General features: G+C 42.1%; 1 protein-coding gene across 3 annotated transcripts in view; it reads right to left on the bottom strand.

The window, feature by feature from the left end:
• The window catches only part of FOXN2 (forkhead box N2), a 62428-nt gene extending 44263 nt beyond the window's left edge, over positions 1-18165 (bottom strand). Inside the window, exon 1 of one of the 3 annotated variants that reach the window (XM_070734688.1) lies at positions 18018-18165. The gene's annotated coding sequence lies outside the window, so the exon portion shown is untranslated. Of the gene's footprint in view, positions 1-17111; positions 17169-17763 lie in introns of those variants that run through there. The other 2 variants (XM_070734687.1, XM_070734689.1) reach the window with 2 other exon arrangements.
• Positions 18166-18811: the final 646 nt, after the last annotated feature.

Below are 18811 nucleotides of genomic sequence, written 5' to 3'. Positions count from 1 at the left end.
AGCCTTGTTTGCGGGGTCCTTGGGTACAGGGCAAGTTACAAACTGATGCGGAGGGCTGTGGAGAAACTCGATGTGCAGCCCCCAAGACATAGTGGCTAACACCCAGGCATCGGTGGATGTAGTGTGCCAGGCCGTGCTGAAGTGCTGTAACTTGCCCCCCAAGGGAATGCCATCTAGGCAGTCATTTTGAACGTCGGAAGTTCCTTTGTTGAGATCCCCTAAAGGGGCGCCTTGTCTGGTGAAATCCTCTACTTCTATCCTGGAAATAACTTCGGTCACTTCTGTAAGGCGTCGAGAAGTTGCCTTGGGAATAGGCTCTGGCCGGCTGCGATGTGGTTGGAGTTTGGTCCCACCGAAAGGACTGACGACGAAAGTACGGTCCAGTCCTACGGTCCTGGCGGCGATAAGATCTCGGAAGGACCTTCCTCTTGTCCTTATCTTCCACCAAGACAGGGTCAAGCGCCTCCCCAAACAGTTTTGTGCCCTCAAAGGGGGCCGAGGACAATGTCCACTTCGACTTGGCATCGACTTGCCAGTTCCTCAGCCAAAGGAGACGCCGTGACGAGATGGTTGACGCCATAGCCCTGGAGGCAAACTTAGCTGCATGCAGCGTAGCATCTGTAGAAAATTCCACCGTCGCCAGAAGCTTATTCATATCCTGCCTCAATCTGGTCTCCTCGGGGCCCAGTCTAGCCTGAACCTCCTGGATCCACATGATGGATGCACGATTGAAAAAGGAGGCCGTAGATGCAGCCCGAAGGGCCCAAGCGGCCATCTGATGAGTCTTCTTCAAGAGAGTCTCCGCCCTCCTTTCATCAGGCTTGAGGCTATCCGCAGTCTCCGAAGGGACGACAGCGTTGGAAACTAGCGTGGCCACAGGTTTGTCCACGGGAGGAAACTGCAACAGATTTTCCATGTTATCGTCAAACGTATAAAATCTGCGCTCTAAGTTTGATGGGCCTTGCGCCGCCGCTGGATGCTGCCAGGGGCGCTTGATGTTTTCCAGGAAGATTTCCAACGCTGGAACCTTGTCGGATTCCCTGGCGGGTTCCTTGCATAAAGTCGCTGATGTGCGCAGGCCATCCCCTGGTTCTACAGGAGTCGCCGATCCCGGCACGTCCAAGGCCTGTTTCGCCTTGTGTAACAAAACCCTGAACAAGGAGGGTTTGAAAAGGCCGGCTACTGCTGGTTGCTCGGGAAAACTGAATTCGTCGTCCGACAAACCGTTCCCGTGGTCGCTGTCCTCCTCGAAATTGGACTGGTCACCCGTCATTGAGCCCAACCCAGTAGGGGGCGGTGGAATTGACCAAAGATCTCTGGGTTGAGTGGCCTGAGATGGAAATGTATGAGAGCGCTGGGTAGCTGCAGCTATGCCTTGTGTATAGGCATTAGTTATAATGTCTTGTAACGCTGGTGAAAAAGCTTGCCAAGCATCTACATGCTCTCTAAGGCCAGCTGCCGTTGGTGTAAATGTAGATGAGGGAGCGTAGGTGGGCTGCATTCCAACCTGTGGCATAGTCTGACTATTGGATGATGAAGGTCTCTCAGGCCTGGTGACAGGTGAAGGCAAAGGCAGAGGGGGAAATTGTGCTGCCCGCCTGTCAGGTGACCAATCTCTCTCTGTTGCAGTGCCTTGGAGCCCCATTGGCATATTGGAGAGAGTGTAGATGGAGGAAGAGGCTGAAAAGGGCTTATAGTCAGTCCCCCTTGTGTGGGGGGGACAAGGCCGCTTCCAAACATTGTTCCAGGGCCTTGATCTTTCTTTCAGCTTCACGTAATGAGGAACCTGACTGGGAGGATTTTATCTTGGGCTTGGCTGCAGCCTTTTCCTTCCCTTTCAATGGAGCCTTAGGTGTCTGGGCCTGCTCCTCCCTGGAATCAAGTTGATCAGCCATGAGAAATAAGGGGCAGCGTACTCACAAGTTGAAATCCAAGAGATAAGTCACTGACCTGTACCGATCACAAATTCACATGCAAGTGAGACCTGAATGCAACTGACAGCTAAGCTCTGCTGTCATTGGCTCGCTAGGGCCACGTGACCTGCAGCGTCAGTCTCCGGGCAGATTAGAAGCTGTCACTGACGCTGGCAATTCGCCCAGTTCGCGCCTTTTTAAAACGCCTATGACAGTGTTCGCGCCTTTGGGGTGTTTAAAATGGCGGGCGCGAGGACGGTGCCTCAGCAGTCGAGCGCCATGGCCACCAACAATAGGGAACTCTCCTGTCTCCTTGCGAGCGTCCAGGAGGTCCCTGAATCTGTCAAAGGCAAGCCGCTGTTCTCCGCTCCTCCGTTCCGGAGCGATCAGCTGTTCGGCGGCTTTTGAAGTCGCGGCCGCGACCGCGGCGCCGGCCTCGATCTCTTGCCGCCCCCGGCAATGGGGAGGGGCGGACCCCCCCCCATCTGGGGTGTAAGGGCTTAGTATGGCCACGGAGGTCAGGGACCCAAAGCCCAGTTGCTCCTTCTCAGGGCAGTACCCACGGAGAGAAGAGGCCCCATAAGGAGGAAAGGTGGGGGTGCTGCCCGCAGAGGGCAGAGACCCCAAGCCAATCTGGAATCTGTGTAAAATAAAAAGAAAAAGCATTACAAAGTTCCAAACATTTATTTACTTAATACCATACTTAATACTATACTTATCCTCAGAGGAAACAAACTCAAGTCCTTAACCTAGACTGAGTTTTTTAAAACTGACTCCTTGGGGCAGCAAGGGGGCGGTACCTAATTAATATGTTAATTATGTTAATTTAAAACTCAGTCCTACCAATAAGACTTGAGCTAAACCCATGCTGGACTCTCCTTCCAGAGGCATGGGAGAATAGTTCGGAAGAGGCAAAAAAAATCTTAAACACCAGGTTCATATCTCGAAAAGATAAGATTAAGATTTATTAGATTTGTATGCAGATTTATTAGATTTGTATTTGAAAAGTTCATTAGTAGAGGCGTTTGTAGGAAGAAGTACCACTGTATATCTACTTCTATTTCAAAATAAAAGAATTAATGGTTATGACCTTTAAGTGTACTAAACTAAACTACCAAGAAACAATAATAAAAGTAGTAGATCTATCAATAACTAATTGCTACATAACTGAGATGATGGCTAGTCACAATTTACATACCATGTTTAAACAATTTCTCTGCATTCAGTGCTCACCACTTTGATGTCTCGGGACCAGACTATCTTTGTGAATGCCTTCTGTCACATACCTCCCAACGGCCGATAAGAGCCCACAGTCGGCCTTCTCCGGGTCCCATCAGCCAAACAATGTCGGCTGGCAGACCCACGAGGAAGAGCCTTTTTTGTGGGGGCTCCAACTCTATGGAACCAACTGCCCCCAGAGATTCGCACTCTTCCCACTTTACCAGCCTTCCGCAAAGCTGTCTTCCGGCAGGCCTAGAATTATTGAGTGAATAGATCCCAGATTACTAGGTATGTGATTGAGAGTATGTATGTTGGCTAGGTTTATCAATACTTACACTGCTTTTATACTGTTTTTATATTGTTCTCATGTATTGTTTTTTATTCCTTGGAAGCTGCCCAGAGTCCTCTGGGAGTTGGGCAGCATACAAAAATGACAAACAAACACCTGCAGTTTAGGTATGCTTTGCTGTCAAAATCTGAGTTGCCAATAGTGAAAGGAAATACCTTAATATACGTTAAATTGTGGGAATCCTTGGTGTTCTTTGAGCTTGGTTATTTGCTTATTCAAATAGGTAGCATCACTAGTGCCTGTTGCACTAAGTGCATTAATATTACCTACATGGTAATGACATTTCTGCAAGCAAACAACCAAACTCAGAGATCACCAAGGACTCCACAGTTCAATCTTTAACTCTTAAAAAAATAGAAGCCCTTCCAGAAAGATAGTTGGATCGTAAGTAAATTTAATGCATCATGAATTAAATTGTGAACCAAAAAAGTCTAATAAATATCAACATTTTGCTAAACAAGCTCATTATTGTTTGGACCCAGTCAAAGAGATCTCCATTTGAATGTAAGGAATTATTGTTTGTACATAAGAATACATTTCCCAATAGGAAAGATAAACTCTGTAATACAGAGTTTTTCTCTAAATTAAACACCATAAAACCTGTACCACAAATGTATTAAACTTGTAGCTTACAACAGAGGAGCATCACCCCTGCTTGCTGGTTTGCTGTAACCCACCTTGATTAAATTCTGCATCAAAGTCATTTGGTAAGCTGTAAAGCAGTAGAATTTATATTCTTTCTCTACATAAAAGAAATACTGTCTTCATTTCACAGTAGGGACCTAGAGCACATCAGTGTGAATCAAACAGAGTTATGACATCTAATCAAGTGCAGGTTTCTATAGCAATGGCACTGTGATTTCTTCAAACCTAACTGGCACCTGATTTGTGGCAAAATACATCATACTTTGCATATGTGAACATCCACAGAAGAAAAAGCATTCTGGGAGGTTGCTGTTTTTACCACTCTCTCCCATGTACCGAGCTGATAAGCATACTGATTTTCTCACAATTCACAATAATGAAGGGATTTTAATTCTAGCTACCTAGTAGTAGTTTCTCTCTCCACCTGCAATGTTATTCTTTGCCACACAGAGCTGATAAAGCCATCTAGCTTCAAGCAGCTTGGAAAGAATAATCTTAGCCAAAGACTGTTCCTTTTCACAAGAACTTCTATTTGCTGTCTCAAATACCTAAAAATTGCCATGCAATATAAATCTAGCTGTTGCTGTTTTACAGTATTATTTTGAACATAGTTTTTCAAAGTACTGATTTTGCATACATATACAGTATTTCAGAAACATTTCCACTTGCACAATGCATTTACAATAAAGTATTTTATTTCAAATTTTCAAACAGTTATTGTGCATTCTTGTTTTCCAAGCCCTTAAGTTTCTTTGTTGGTCATAATGTCTGTACTAAGCAACTAACAGTAGACCATACTGTGAATAGAAAAGTAAACCTATTCAGTGTTAACCTTTGAGCCAGGTATGCAAGTTGAAAGAACAAAAGTCCCAGAACCTGTTCAAAAGTATCCTCAATTTTAGCTTTTAATACTATATGACACATTAATATAGTGCAACAGATATAAAACTAAATAAAATAAAATTCAAGTTCTGTCCTGCTCTCTTATTCAGCCTGTCCTTTCTCCTTCTGAAGATTTTCAGCCCAACACACAGAGCACTATGCTATGATTTCAAAACTAGCTTCAAAGTATAAATCAGAGGTCTTCAAACTTGGCAATTTTCAGACTTGTGGACTTCAATTCCCAGAATTCTCTATGATGGCTAGAGAATTCTGGGAGTTGAAGTCTATAAGTCTGAAAGTTGCCAAGTTTGGGGGACTCCTGGTATAAATCCAAGTTAGTCCTAACAATAGCTTATGCATGATATCAGATTAAAAAATAAGAAAGAGAGAAACAAAGAGAAACAGATTGCTAGGGGAATTTTATAGAGAGCCTGTGAGCCAGGATATACTCCCCCATCTTATCAGGGAACACAAAAGACATTTGATCAGATCAGAATATCTGTCCAGCCCAGTCCAGTTTTCCCCAATTAAGAATCCTCCAACTATTGAGTGACATTTCTCATAATTTCCAGCTAATATGATCACACAGAGCAGAATTAGAAGACCGGTGGTACAATTTGGATGGCATCACATAGGGAAGGCTAGCTGTTCCCAATTCAAACAAATACCTGTATTCTTGAACTGGAAATATTTTTCATTGCCTCCCCCTGATTGTTTGTGACCTTTTTTTCCCTTGAAAAACCAATTACAGATTTGGAATTGCTGAGCTGGACTAGTACCATGGATAATCATCAAATTTTATTTTTATTTATTTTATTTATTTATTTATTTTCATTAATATCATTAATATCTCCGAGACCGCCTGCTGCCGCACGAATCCCAGCGACCGATTAGGTCCCACAGAGTGGGCCTTCTCTGGGTCCCGTCAACTAAACAATGTCAGTTGGCGGGCCCCAGGGGAAGAGCCTTCTCTGTGGTGGCCCCGGCCCTCTGGAATCAACTCCCCCCGGAGATTAGAACTGCCCCTACTCTCCTTGCCTTTCGTAAACTCCTTAAGACCCACCTCTGTCGTCAGGCATGGGGGAACTGAAACATCTCCCCCGGGCAGATACAATTTATGAATGGTATGTTTCTATGTATGTGTGTTTAGAATATGGGGTCTTTTAAATATTTTTAAACAGTAATTTAGATTTGTTGTAGATTGTTTTTTCACTTGTTGTGAGCCGCCCCGAGTCTGCGGAGAGGGGCGGCATACAAATCTAAATAATAAATAAAAATAATAAATAAATAAATTAAGCAGACATTCTAGATATGTTTTTTAAAAATCCAAATTACAAAGCTTTGCCCAAAGTATGTTCTGTGTCATGTTATGTCTTAAGTAGGATTTTTTTCTTTCCAGTAGAAGGACCCTCTCACCTCCTTGCCCACAGTCTGGGCATCAGAGCCCTTCTCTAAGAGAGATGGGCTGTTTAGAAATAAGTAATACAAATAAAATAAAATAAAAATCAGGCCGCCTGGGAAGGCTGAAGCTAGCAAGTGTGTTGTATTCCGAATAGTGTCATGTTCGGCTTCCATGATTTCCTGCTTGCTCAGCATTGCACGTTCCAATCAGCCTCTGAACAAATGGACTGTGCCCTCATTACCAACACTTAAACCTTTGGCATGTAATGCTAGAGTGCATTATGTTACGATGCTTTTAGGGCGGGCGTGTGCAGAAGAGTGCAAGTGGAGGCAGGGAAGGAAGAGGAGGGTTGTTACCAAACCTGTAATTATTAAGTGACATCACATAAAACTTGTTTTTGTTCCAGGCTGAACTGGTTTAACAAAATAAGGGAAGAATTCCATGTGATAAACAGAGACAGCTGAAACAGCACTAATAAAGCAGCAAGGATTTTCATATACAGAGCAATCAAAAAACCAAAATCCAACAGTGTAACTTTGAACACTGTTTAACATTATGGCATGAACAAAAAATATGGCGAAGTTCACAGGTCACTTTAGACCAGTGTTTTTCAACCAGTGTGCCGCGAGACATGGTCAGGTGTGCCGCGAAGCTCAGAGAGATAAAGAAAACAAGAGAAAGAGAGAAAGAAAGAGCAAGAGAGAAAAAGAAAACAAGAGAGAAAGCAAGCAAGAGAGAGAAAGAAAGCGAGAGAGAGAAAGAAAGAAAGAAAGACAGAAAGAGAAAAGAGAGAAAGAAAGCAAGAGAGAGAGAGAGCAAGAGAGAGAAAGAAAGCAAGAGAGAGAGAGAGAAAGAGAGGGAGGGAAGGTGGGAGAGAGAAAGACATAGAGGGAAGTAGGGAGGGAGAGAGAAAGAGAGCAAAAAAGAGGAAAGAAGCAAGAGAGAAAGAGGGATGGAGAGAGAGAAAAAAAGAGGGAGAGAAAGAGGGAGAGAGAAATACTGTAGAGCAAAAGGGAGGAATAGAGAATTTTTTTGTCCAACTTTTTTTAGCGCTCCCCCCCTCAATGTGCCCCATGGTTTTGTAAATGTAAAAAATGTGCCGCGGCTCAAAAAAGGTTGAAAATCACTGCTTTAGACTATGGTTTACAGGTTGATAGAATTTTACAATAACCTAAATTTAGAATGACTGGATTCATCCAACAAACTAAGCCAAAAATCAAAGAAGCACCTGATGGTTTAGTTTGACATGTGAATTTCAGTCGCTACCTCTACTTGTAGTATGTGTATTTGACGACCAGTTATACAGGTTCAAATAAATTTGAGTCTGAAATACAGAATGTTAGCTTGATGGTGGAGACCGAATCTATCCTGATATTCAGCACCTTGACAGCTTATTAGAGTATTTTACCTTCCAACTTTCAAAGTAGATGCAGCTTCTTTGAAATCAATGCCCATTTCGTTCCGATACCTTAATATTCTAGAGGAGCACAGCATGTGAACAAAGAAAAACCTAAATAAGCAAGTTAAGCTTCATTTAGCTTAGCCATCAAGCTCAAGAACATTCATTCACAGAAAGTAGGATACATTCTATAAAAAATACAAGGTATCTAAAGCAAAGAATTATATTCGTTTCTTTTTCCCTTTGTTCTCAGAATTTACCATATGTGCTAGTAGATACCACCCTTCTCACTGGAGCTGCTACTGGGATCAGAGGTCAGATTTAAATCCCAAAATGCACTGCAGAGAGCCTATACTCGATTACAATCCTACTTACACCACTACGTATCCAAGACAACTGAAACATTATGTTCTCCTCGGGGATAAAAACCTACCTCTCGGTCGTAGGTTTAGACAAGCTGGCATACCAGTCGACCAGATGAAGCTGTGCATACTGGAACACTGCTCAGCATCAAAAGATCCAAGTTATTGTTGTTTCTCTCTGTTGGCTGATGGCAAGACCTTCTGATAGTTAAATCAGCCTTAAGATTTTAAGCACATCCAGGATGTGCACTCAGCTTTGCCACTTGCATTATTAATGAGACATGTCAACAGTCAGCCTTTTTCCCATAAGCATCAGGTGGCTGGTCCTTTTTTTAAAAATGGCTCGTATATGCTTATATGTACCCATCCTTTGTTGTAAATCTTATTTAGCAATTAAAATAATAATAATAATAATAATAATAATAATAATAATAATAATAATAATAATAATAATAATTTATTAGATTTGTATGCCGCCCCTCTCCGAAGACTCGGGGCGGCTCACAACAATAATAAAACAGTGTGACAATGTAAACAAATATAATATTAAAAAGCATCTAAAAACCCATCATTTAAAAACCATGCAACACACGCATACCATACATAAAACTATAAGGACCGTTGCAAAACCAGCTATGAAAAATAGTCTTGGAAATCTAATGCTGCCAGCAAAGAACCCAGCTATCTGGGACTTTCCACAATTGCTTCTCCTGGGTTCAAGCAGTCCTTTTCTTCATATGCTCAACACCAAAAAAAGTAGAAGTTTCTTTAAGGGACGAAGGGGAGGAGTACAGGCAGTGCTCTCAACTTATAACTGTTCCTTTAGTAACCTTTATAAGTTACAATGGCCTGGACCATTTTTCATGCTTACGACCATTACAGCATCCTCCGTGGTCATGTGATAAAAATTCAGCAGCCTGGCAACCGATTCATATTGGTGATGGCTGAAGTGTCTCGGGGTCATGTGATCAGCTTTCCCAATCAGCAGTCAATAGGGAAGGTAAATTCACTTCATGACCCTGTTACTAAATTAATGGAAGTGATTCACTTAACAAACATGGCAAGAAATGTCATAAAATGGGGCAAAAATTCACTTAACGAATGTCTTACTTAGCAATAGAAATTTTGGGCTCCATGGTCAAAGTCTACCTGTATCTATCTGTATGAAACAGAGCAAGGTTTTCAATGTGAACATCTTTTGAAAACTTCGTCCCAATTTGTACCTAATGATGATACAATCATGCCCTGATAATATCTATTTTTGTAGCATCTTGATGTTCCTTTCCTTTCACATCCAAACTATGAGTAAGATAGGCTTAAGTTCTTCTTAACTGCATCAATAAAGTTTTACACTCAGATGTGCCATTTATAAAATAAGTTTTTCCTTCGTCTTTTCCCCCCACCCACCCACCATGTAAAGACAACTCCAAGTTATAGAATATTTACAATGCTTTGTTATGCATTACATTGGAGAAAAGTGAGGTGGGCAGAGCTGAAGAGGAAATCAGTTCTTTCCTGCCAATTCAAGAATGGGCAGATAACACTCTACAGCAAAGTGGAGAGAGGCTCTGTGTGGAAATTTGTAAAAAGCTGCATCAGAATTAAATGTTTCAATGTCAAAATTAACAGCTAGGTTTAAAAGTAGTCCCACAAGGCTAAGAATTAGTTCAACAAAATTTTCTATAAGCCACAGGCATGCACAATATGTGATTTTTTAAAATTATCGTAAGTGATTTTCAGGGAGGAAATAACAAGGGGGGAAAAAGAGTATTTCCAGTTGATTTCAGAGGCTCAAGTGAATCAACACCTAAACATTTCTAGTTCTTGAAACATTAACATAAATCATGGGCCAAACTAATTACACTGCCAATTAAAACGTTAAATACCTTTCAATAGCATAAGTCTGTTTTTGTATATATGCAACTGAACATTTCCATTCATCCCACCAGCTGTAACTTTTCAGGATATCAGGCTCAGATTCTAGCAAAACTTGGAAGAAAATAATATATTCTATTTTTGGACAACTATCGAGCCTGACTAAAAAAATGTGGCCTTCTGCCAGCACACACAGCATCATTTGTTTGATAAAATGTATAACCACAGACAGGCAGTAATTTGTGATGGTTTTGCTTTGCTGTATATGTACACATCTACTGGAATGGATAGGGCAAATGCATAAGCACGAAGAAACAAAGTATACATACAACTTGATTTGCAAAGCCATAGCTCTATTTGGAAAAACTCTGCGACGTCTGAAAGGGCTCCAAGAATGGCTATAACTCTCATCTCAGTAGTGCTGAGCACAGGGTAGGGATAGTGTTTTTAGATTGGCATGTATATCTGTAATTTTACAATTATGCTGTAAATGCTCCCACGAAATGGTTGTTTTGTCACAATGCACCCATTTTCCAGAAGATAGTACAAAGGCAGCCAACCAGAGAGGTTAGGAGTTGACAGCGTGTAAATATGATACATAAATTAACATGAGTGCTGGTTTGGATAATATTTTCTGAGATGCAAATGTACAAGGTTTACAGAATGAATAGATACAACATGTCTAAAACATGCACAAGAGAATCTATGTCTCAAAATGGCCAAAAGTCAGAGGAATGAATCCAATGGCCAACAATCCCTCCCAACACTTTGATTTTGTGGTGTTAATTATTCTGGTTTTTGTATCTGAGATTTTATACATAGCAGCCCAATAGTGAGATAGGTGGGGTTTCTCTATAGGAAAAAGTCAGTACAGTATGGGGTTTTGATCAGCAACATACCAGACAAATTAGAAAAATCATCCCTCATCCTCAGTGATGGTCACTACAGCCCTGTGTAGTTATATACTGCTCAAAAAAAAGAGAGAAGGGAACACTCAAATAACACATCCTAGATCTGAATGAATGAAATATTACCATTGAATACTTTGTTCTGTACAAAGTTGAATGTGCACAACAGCATGTGAAATTGTCAGTGTTGCTTCCTAAGTGGATAGTTTGATTTCAGAAAGTTTGATTTATCTGGAGTTATATTCTTTTGTTTCAAGTGTTCCCTTTATTTTTTTTGAGCAGTGTAGTTCTGCATAAAAAGGAAAACATCCCCCACCCACCTTAAAATCTAGGGAAATATCTGATTACTTCTACTTCCACGGAAGCTTCAAACCTAATAAACAATGAAATCTGTAGTGTACAACTATACTATAATAGTTATAAAATGCAAAGAGGAAAGCAAGAATAAGTGACCATGAGCAACTTTTTCCCATTTTCCAACCTCTTATCTAACTAAATAACAACAATTCCAAAATCCTTATATCCATTTAATTTGCTACAGAACCAAATCACTGCAACTTTTTGAGGTCCCCACAAGCCTCCAAGTAAGGCCACAAACCCTACAAGCAAGCTCTGAGGCAAGATATACAATATATTTTGTTTCAGATCAAAAAAGGAACAATTGCTTAGGGTAATTAATTTAACTTTATTGCAGCAGGGATGGACTTTGATTCAAGATCTCATAATACAACACAACATGGAATAAGTTAAGATTGATTTACAACTACCTACTATATAACCACCAATCAGATGCTTGATTCCCCGCTTCAAAATGGAATGAAAAATAGTTTCAGCCTATATTCCACAATGAGCAAGCAGAATAGATACTAGACTATTAATAAAAATTGTATTGAAACATAAATCCTTTTTGGCCCAGCTATATACAGTTCTGGTATTATATATATTCTGATTTTCTTTCTGAGGCTTAGAAGGAAAACAATGTTATTTCGCCGAATAAAATAAAACCAAGACTGTGAAAATGCAAAAGATCTTGTCAAGATGTAGAGGGGGATTACTACCGGTTCTAACCAATTCTTTAGTACCGTTAGCAAACTGATGGTGATGTCACAGACTGTGGACGCCCCCATCTTGTTTTTGGCTTCTGCACATGTGCAAAAGCCAGGCTTTTGGCACTGCACGCACGGAGTGTGCAGCCATGCTGTGCGGGAGGAAGCAAACCGGCAGCAAGGTAAGTTAGAACCAGGGGTGGGCTGCTAGCTGGAACGCTTAATTGGTCTCACCTCTGCAGATCTGGAGGTACCGTTAGTTTGAGCGGAATTATATTTCTGCGCCCATGCAGGTAGCAAAATTGCGCATGGAAACGCAGGTGCACCCGTGTTCTGGTGAGCTTTTTTGCTTCTGTGCATGCCAGTCGGCCTTCTCCAGGTCCCGTCAACTAGACAATGTTGCTTGGCGGGGTCTAGGGGAAGAGCCTTCTCTATGGGGACCCCGGGCCTATGGAATCAACTCTCCCTGGAGATTCACACTGTCCCCACCCTCCTCGCCTTTTGCAAGAATCTTAAGACTCACCTATGCTGCCAGGCTTGGGGCGATTAGATCTTAGCTCCCTGGTCGACGAATGTTTGTATGATTGTTGTTTGAATGGGTATGACTGATTTTTAACAAACCTGGGGTTTTTAGATTGTTTGTTTAATTTTAATTTAATTGGATTTAGCTATTTTAATTGTTTTTATATGTTGTAAGTTGCCCCGAGTCCTCGGAGAGGGGCGGCATATAAATCCAATAAATAAATAAATAAATGAAATTAGGTGTTCCGGCTAGCGGTCCACCCCAGTTAGAACCCACTCCTGGAGGAATAGTAATGTACAGTATGTAGTTCAGAATTGCAGGCTCATATGAATCAAACATATCAGGACAATATGAGGAAACCGCCTGCCAGATTACTTTTGGGTCTAGAATGGAGTTGAAATATTGGACAATGTAATGTATAAAGGTAAGAAAAACTCCAATACAAGGTCATGATTGCTCTCCTGCCATTTCCCATGCTCCAAATTCTAGTACTTATTAAAAACCCATTGCCTGTGCTGTGCAATTGTTCATTTCCCTAGTTACAACAGGGATTTTTGTTCCCTTTGAAGAATATGGATTTTTACGATTCAAAACAGTTTGGATGTGCAGTCCTATGCATTCTTAATTGCTTTTCTGAATTCAATGGAACACACTTGAATGGATACATACAGCACTGTGCAAAGAGCTTTTTGGATATTATCTACACAATTACTGTTACTTAAATCATTTGTCGAGGTGATTTTAAAACTTTTTATCTTCAAGGAACATTTTCCATAGTAGCACTGGTGAAACACTAAGATTCAAACAGGGCTTGTAAACGATGACTGGAGAATATGGGGCTAAGTGTGTGCTGGCCCTACCCTTTACTTCTTGTGTGCCCACCTAAACCTATCTATCTCATTCCTCAAGATTTGGAGAGGATGATGGTTTCATTAGTCTTCATCTCAGTGTAGCAAAAGACTTTGATAAAATCTAGTCCATATCTCCTGGAAGGTTGGAATTTTCTAGTGAAAAAGCATACACCTATGTTTTGGCCTACATCAACTTTGCATAGCAATATACATTCTGTGCTCGATATAACATATGCATAACATAGAGAACTGTAGTTTACCAACATCAAAAGGAACACTGTTCCAAACCGCAAGGGAGGAAGAGGGGATGAATGATAAAACATGCAGCCATGATACAAATGACATTACAAATCAGGACACAGGTATATAAGGTATCCTATAGCAGTGATGGTTAACCTTTTCTGGACCAAGTGCCCAAAGCACGCACATGAGCATGCACATAACCCCCAAAATGAAATGTGCACCTTTACCCCCCTGCACATGCGCCTGTGGATCCCCGCATATACATGCAACCCCCAGCATGTGCCCCCGTGCAAATGCACCCCTGCATGCACCTTGCCTCCACGCATGTGTGCACGCCCCCCTGCACACAAACCACCCCCTATGCATGCACGGCAGAGACTCGAAGACCAATTGGCCAACAGGAGGCACATGTGCATCGGACCTGAACTGGGACAGCTCGTATGCCATAGGTTCGTGAACACGGCCCCTAGAGAGTCATTGCACATATGCCACCATTTTGATATAAACTCAGTTGGCAGCAATTGCCAACTCTTCCTTTAAAGATTGCCATAAATATTCATTAATTATTATTACAACCATTGAAAGGCCTCAAAAGCTTAGTAAGTAACTGCATTCTTGCTAAAGTGAGTACAATGGCTCCTCTACTTACGAACTTAATCAATTCCGTGACCAGGTTCTTAAGTAGAAAAGTTTGTAAGAAGAAGCAATTTTTCACATAGGAATCAATGTAAAAGCAAATGTGTGCGATTGGTGAAACCACAGGGAGAGTGGAGGCCCTGTTTCCTCCCAGGAGATTCCTAAAGGCCCCATAGAAGCTTCTCCCTGCCTTTTCTGGCCCTGTTTCCTCCCAGGAGATTCCTAGAGGCACCACAGAGGCTTCTCTCCCTGCCTTTTCCAGTTACAGTTTCAGAGACTAGGGTTTGTAAGTGGAAAATGGTTCTTGAGAAGAACCTAGAACTCTAGAAAAGTTTGTAAGTAGAGGCATTCATAGGTAGAGGTACCACTGTACTTATATTTAGTAACTGAATTGGAAAAGGTTTATTCCAAAGTTCAAGATGGTTTTCAATAGTAATAGCGACTATCATAACAAAATGCAGTTAAAGCTGAAATTTAAAACTTTCATTATGAACAGTTGTTAAAAGATTAGTGAAATAGATTTTCCCCATCTTCCTAAACAGTGGCACCAAGTACATTGCTTTAGAAGTAACATTCCACATTTCAATACTAGGAAGTCATATTCCCAGCTTCTCACTACCCAGTAATAAAAATTAGTGCTATGTATTTAGGGTGTAGACTAGTTCAGCCTCCTTCCATTTGATGCCCTTTGCACTTGTGCAAATATAATGCTGCAATTCACAGGCACAATTGCTTTTTGAGATTACTGTATTTCAATACATGAGAGGGATTAAATTAATGGTTTAATATAGTAATCAAGGAGTATGAGATGGCACATTAAAAATATGTCACTAAGTATTCTCAACAGTATTTTCTAATTCTTAATAACTGATCTCTACAAAATGCTGCATTTTTTCATTGCAAAAAAAATAATAAACACAACTAAGTAAATGGTAAACTGTTTAGAACCTTATTTGGGTTGAACAGCACATGAATTGTGCTAATAAAGGAATAATGTACTTTAAAATACAAAATGCGTTTTAAAAGAAATGCTGTTTATCTGCAAAATAAAATCTTTGTGGAAGAGGAAAAAATACCAGCATCTTCTAAATAACAATGCAACAACCTCCAATTTTACAAGAAATGGCTTGAGATGGCTCACATTAATTGTTTTCTCCTTCATGTTCAGGGCTATTAGGAAAGAACAATAGTAAACCATTGTTTCACCAAGTTCTCAGTTTCACACATACAGAGATGGTGTTTAAAAGTGTTGAAAACCGAGGATGCATTTTATAAATATTTCAAATAGGTTTGCAGTTGTGCAGTTAACAATTTTCCAAGGGGCGATTGTTATCCTTTCTACCCGTTTACACAATCAAAACGAAAATGGGTGCAAGTTTGTTTGTTTTTTCCCCTGCACTGCCATTCAGTTTTATCAAGAGTTTGTATTCTTATTTTTTCTAGCAACCGGAAGCGAAGAAAAGCGGTACGGAGGGAGGAAGGGTCGATTGCAATATTGCAGAGATTGCACGGAGGGGGTTCCTGTTCTTTAAAGCTCCCCTGGAGGAGGAGGAGCTTTACTCTGTGTTGCCTGGGCTTTGTGTTGAGCTGCTTACAGAGAGCCACACGCTCCCCACCGTCGCCGGTGTGACCCCATGGCCGCCTCTTCCTGCGCCAGGGTTTGCCGGCCACGTGGCTGTCACAGCCTCAAACCAAAATGGGGGAAGCCAAACTGGCGGAACTAAACAAATCGAAGCCGGCAACAGGGGGAGGGGGAGAGAATTATATTTTAAACTGGAAGAAATGTAACTTCCAAGAGCTAAGTTTGCTCGAGAGATTTTATTTTATTTGTAAAATTTATATGCCGCCCACTTGCACTCTCTGGGCGGCCTACAGTCAAAAACAACAATAAAAAGACCATTTAAAATACATTAAAAACATGTTATCTCTCTCACTCGTGACCGAATCAAGATGATAATCTAACAACTTGACAACTTTAGCCGTACTACTTGAGACGGAAGGAAACTGACAAGCTTGTCCCTTTCCCTCCCCCGGTTGTTGTTGTTTGAGGCAGGGGTCTCCAACCTTGGGCGCTTTAAGCCTGGCGGACTTCAACTCCCAGAATTCCCCAGCCAGGTTTGCTGGCTGGGGAATTCTGGGAGTTGAAGTCCGCCAGGCTTAAAGCGCCCAAGGTTGGAGACCCCTGGTTTAAGGCTTTATAAATATTTCAGCGGTCGCTCAAACGCGTCTCTCTTTCGCCCTCTTTCTTTTATTACGACCGTCCTCAGAGAGAAAGAGCAGCCACATGGCAGCGGATCTCCCACGAGAGCAACGCCGGAGTCCGGAGGGAGAAGAAAGAAAGGCGGTATTTTCAACAGCTGAGCAGCCCCCGAAGGGAGTCCCGCGAGTCTTGAAATTCCCCCGTCGCGGAAAAGACTCGAGCCCCTTTTTTTCTCTCGCCGTCACGGAAAACTCGTCCCCGCCACCCCGTCTGACGTAAAAAAACCCTCTTCCCCTCGAATAGACGCCGCAACGCCTCAGGAGTAACAACTCGCGGCGGGTCCTCTCGATGCCCCCCCGACATTACCAGTTGTTTATTATTATTATTATTATTATTTCGAGGCTATTTGGAAGATATTTCCCCCGTTCTTCTATCAACAGGCGCAAATGGTCTCCAGCGGTTCCCCTTCATCCAGAAAATAAGCTTTTTCTAAGCCTTTTCTCACGCCCTTCTCGTTTTAATTTCGCTTCTCTTTCCCCACCCCGCGTGCCATTTGAACCGTCGGGCAGACCCCAGGCGAAACGCTCGACTGTCAATCAACCCAAAAGTCTTTCTTTCTCTCCCCCCCCCCCCCCCTTCCACAAAAAAGCCCCAACCTCTGGCCTGGGAGAAGCCCGACTTCGCGTCTTGCGGAAAGCGACCACCTCATTCTTTGAAGTCGCCCCCCTGACATTCTTAACCTTCCTCTTCGTCTCCTCCTCTTCCTCCCTGCCCGCAAAGAGGCCACAAAGCTCCGGCTTGGCCATGCAAATATTTTTCCTCCCAGATGAGCAACTAAGAGCCTCTGGAGGTACAAACTCCCAATTTACACAGATCTTCAACCTACGCTCGACCCGGTCACCTTTCCTTTACACACACGCACCCTCTCCCACCACCATTTGCAGCCTTTGCTCGATTCCACCCCTCGCCCGAATTGAAATCTTTTTCAGCCGGAGCGCGCGGAGACAAGCGAGCACGCCAGCTCACATTGTGCAAACCTAGGGAAGGAAAAGCTCGGGCAGCGCGTCTTGCTTCAAATACATCTTACACCCCACACACACATCTGGAAATATATATTTTAGAAAAGGAGAGGGTGAAAGAGAGAGAGAGAGTAGCTAGAACTTAACATTGAAAGATTTGGAAGTTAAAAAGAACAGAAAACCCCAGATTTTGGGAGGAGGAGGGGGGGGGAAGAATGAAAGAAATTATATTTTGATTCCCGCCCACTTTCCCCAGAAATAGTTAATAAAGGAAATAATTCCAACTCACTGTACTCATGAAGCAGGCGCATGGGGGGAGGGAGAGAGAGAGAGAGAGGATGGGGGCACAATATGGCAGCAGTAGTAGCAGCAATATGGGAAATGTGTCACAGAACAGCAGCGTCGCCGCCTCTGGCTTTCCCTGCCCTGCGAAGCAGCGGCGGCAGCAGCAACAGCAGCGGCGGAGCCACCTCCTCCCTCCGTCTCCCCATAGCAACAAGGCGTCCGAGCCATTAACTCCTTCTCCTCTTCCCGCACGCTAACCTTCCTCGCTCGCCGCCAACTTTCGTCTCCTTTTTATTGGTAAATGGGCCGACTGCTTTCCTCGCTTCTCCTGGGACAGTCGCAGAAGAATCCCGTCGAAAGGAAAAGGCCGGGCTGGTTTTGTTCGGTTTTTTTTGTTTTTTTGGTCGGGGTGGGAAGCGTTTAGTTAATGTTAATTCCTGTAATTATGCACACACACAACCGGCCCCCTGTGGTCCTCTAAAGAAAAAGGCGGGGAGTTCCTCTAGTTTCTTCCACACACCTGGATGACCTTGAATCAGTTCATTCAGGGAACATCCTTAAAGTTTCAATAATAATAATAATAATAATAATAATAATAATATAATAATAATAATAATAATAATAATAATAATACATTAGATTTGTATGCCACCCCTCTCCGAAGACTACTTCAAAGCCTACTTAAGCCTACTTTTATTAAGCCTACTTATTAAATGTATTTAAAAAGTGGAATCAATCTATTATCAAGAGAAGGAGGTGGAAGAGTTAAGTTATATATGAAAACAAAAAACGTCTGGAGGACAGAAAGGAAAGGGGGGACATGATTGAAACATTTAAATATGTTAAAGGGTTAAATAAAGTTCAGGAGGGAAGTGTTTTTAATAGGAAAGTGAACACAAGAACAAGGGGGCACAATCTGAGGTTAGTTGGGGGAAAGGTCAGAAGTAACATGAGAAAATATTTTACTGACAGTAGTAGATGCTTGGAACAAACTTCCAGCAGACGTGGTTAGTAAATCCACAGTAACTGAATTTAAACATGCCTGGGATAAA

The sequence above is a fragment of the Erythrolamprus reginae genome, chromosome 1 (assembly GCF_031021105.1).
Source record: "Erythrolamprus reginae isolate rEryReg1 chromosome 1, rEryReg1.hap1, whole genome shotgun sequence".
NCBI lineage: Eukaryota > Metazoa > Chordata > Lepidosauria > Squamata > Dipsadidae > Erythrolamprus > Erythrolamprus reginae.
The sequence above is the reverse complement of the archived record's forward strand: the minus strand, read 5'-3'. Positions and strand labels throughout refer to the sequence as shown.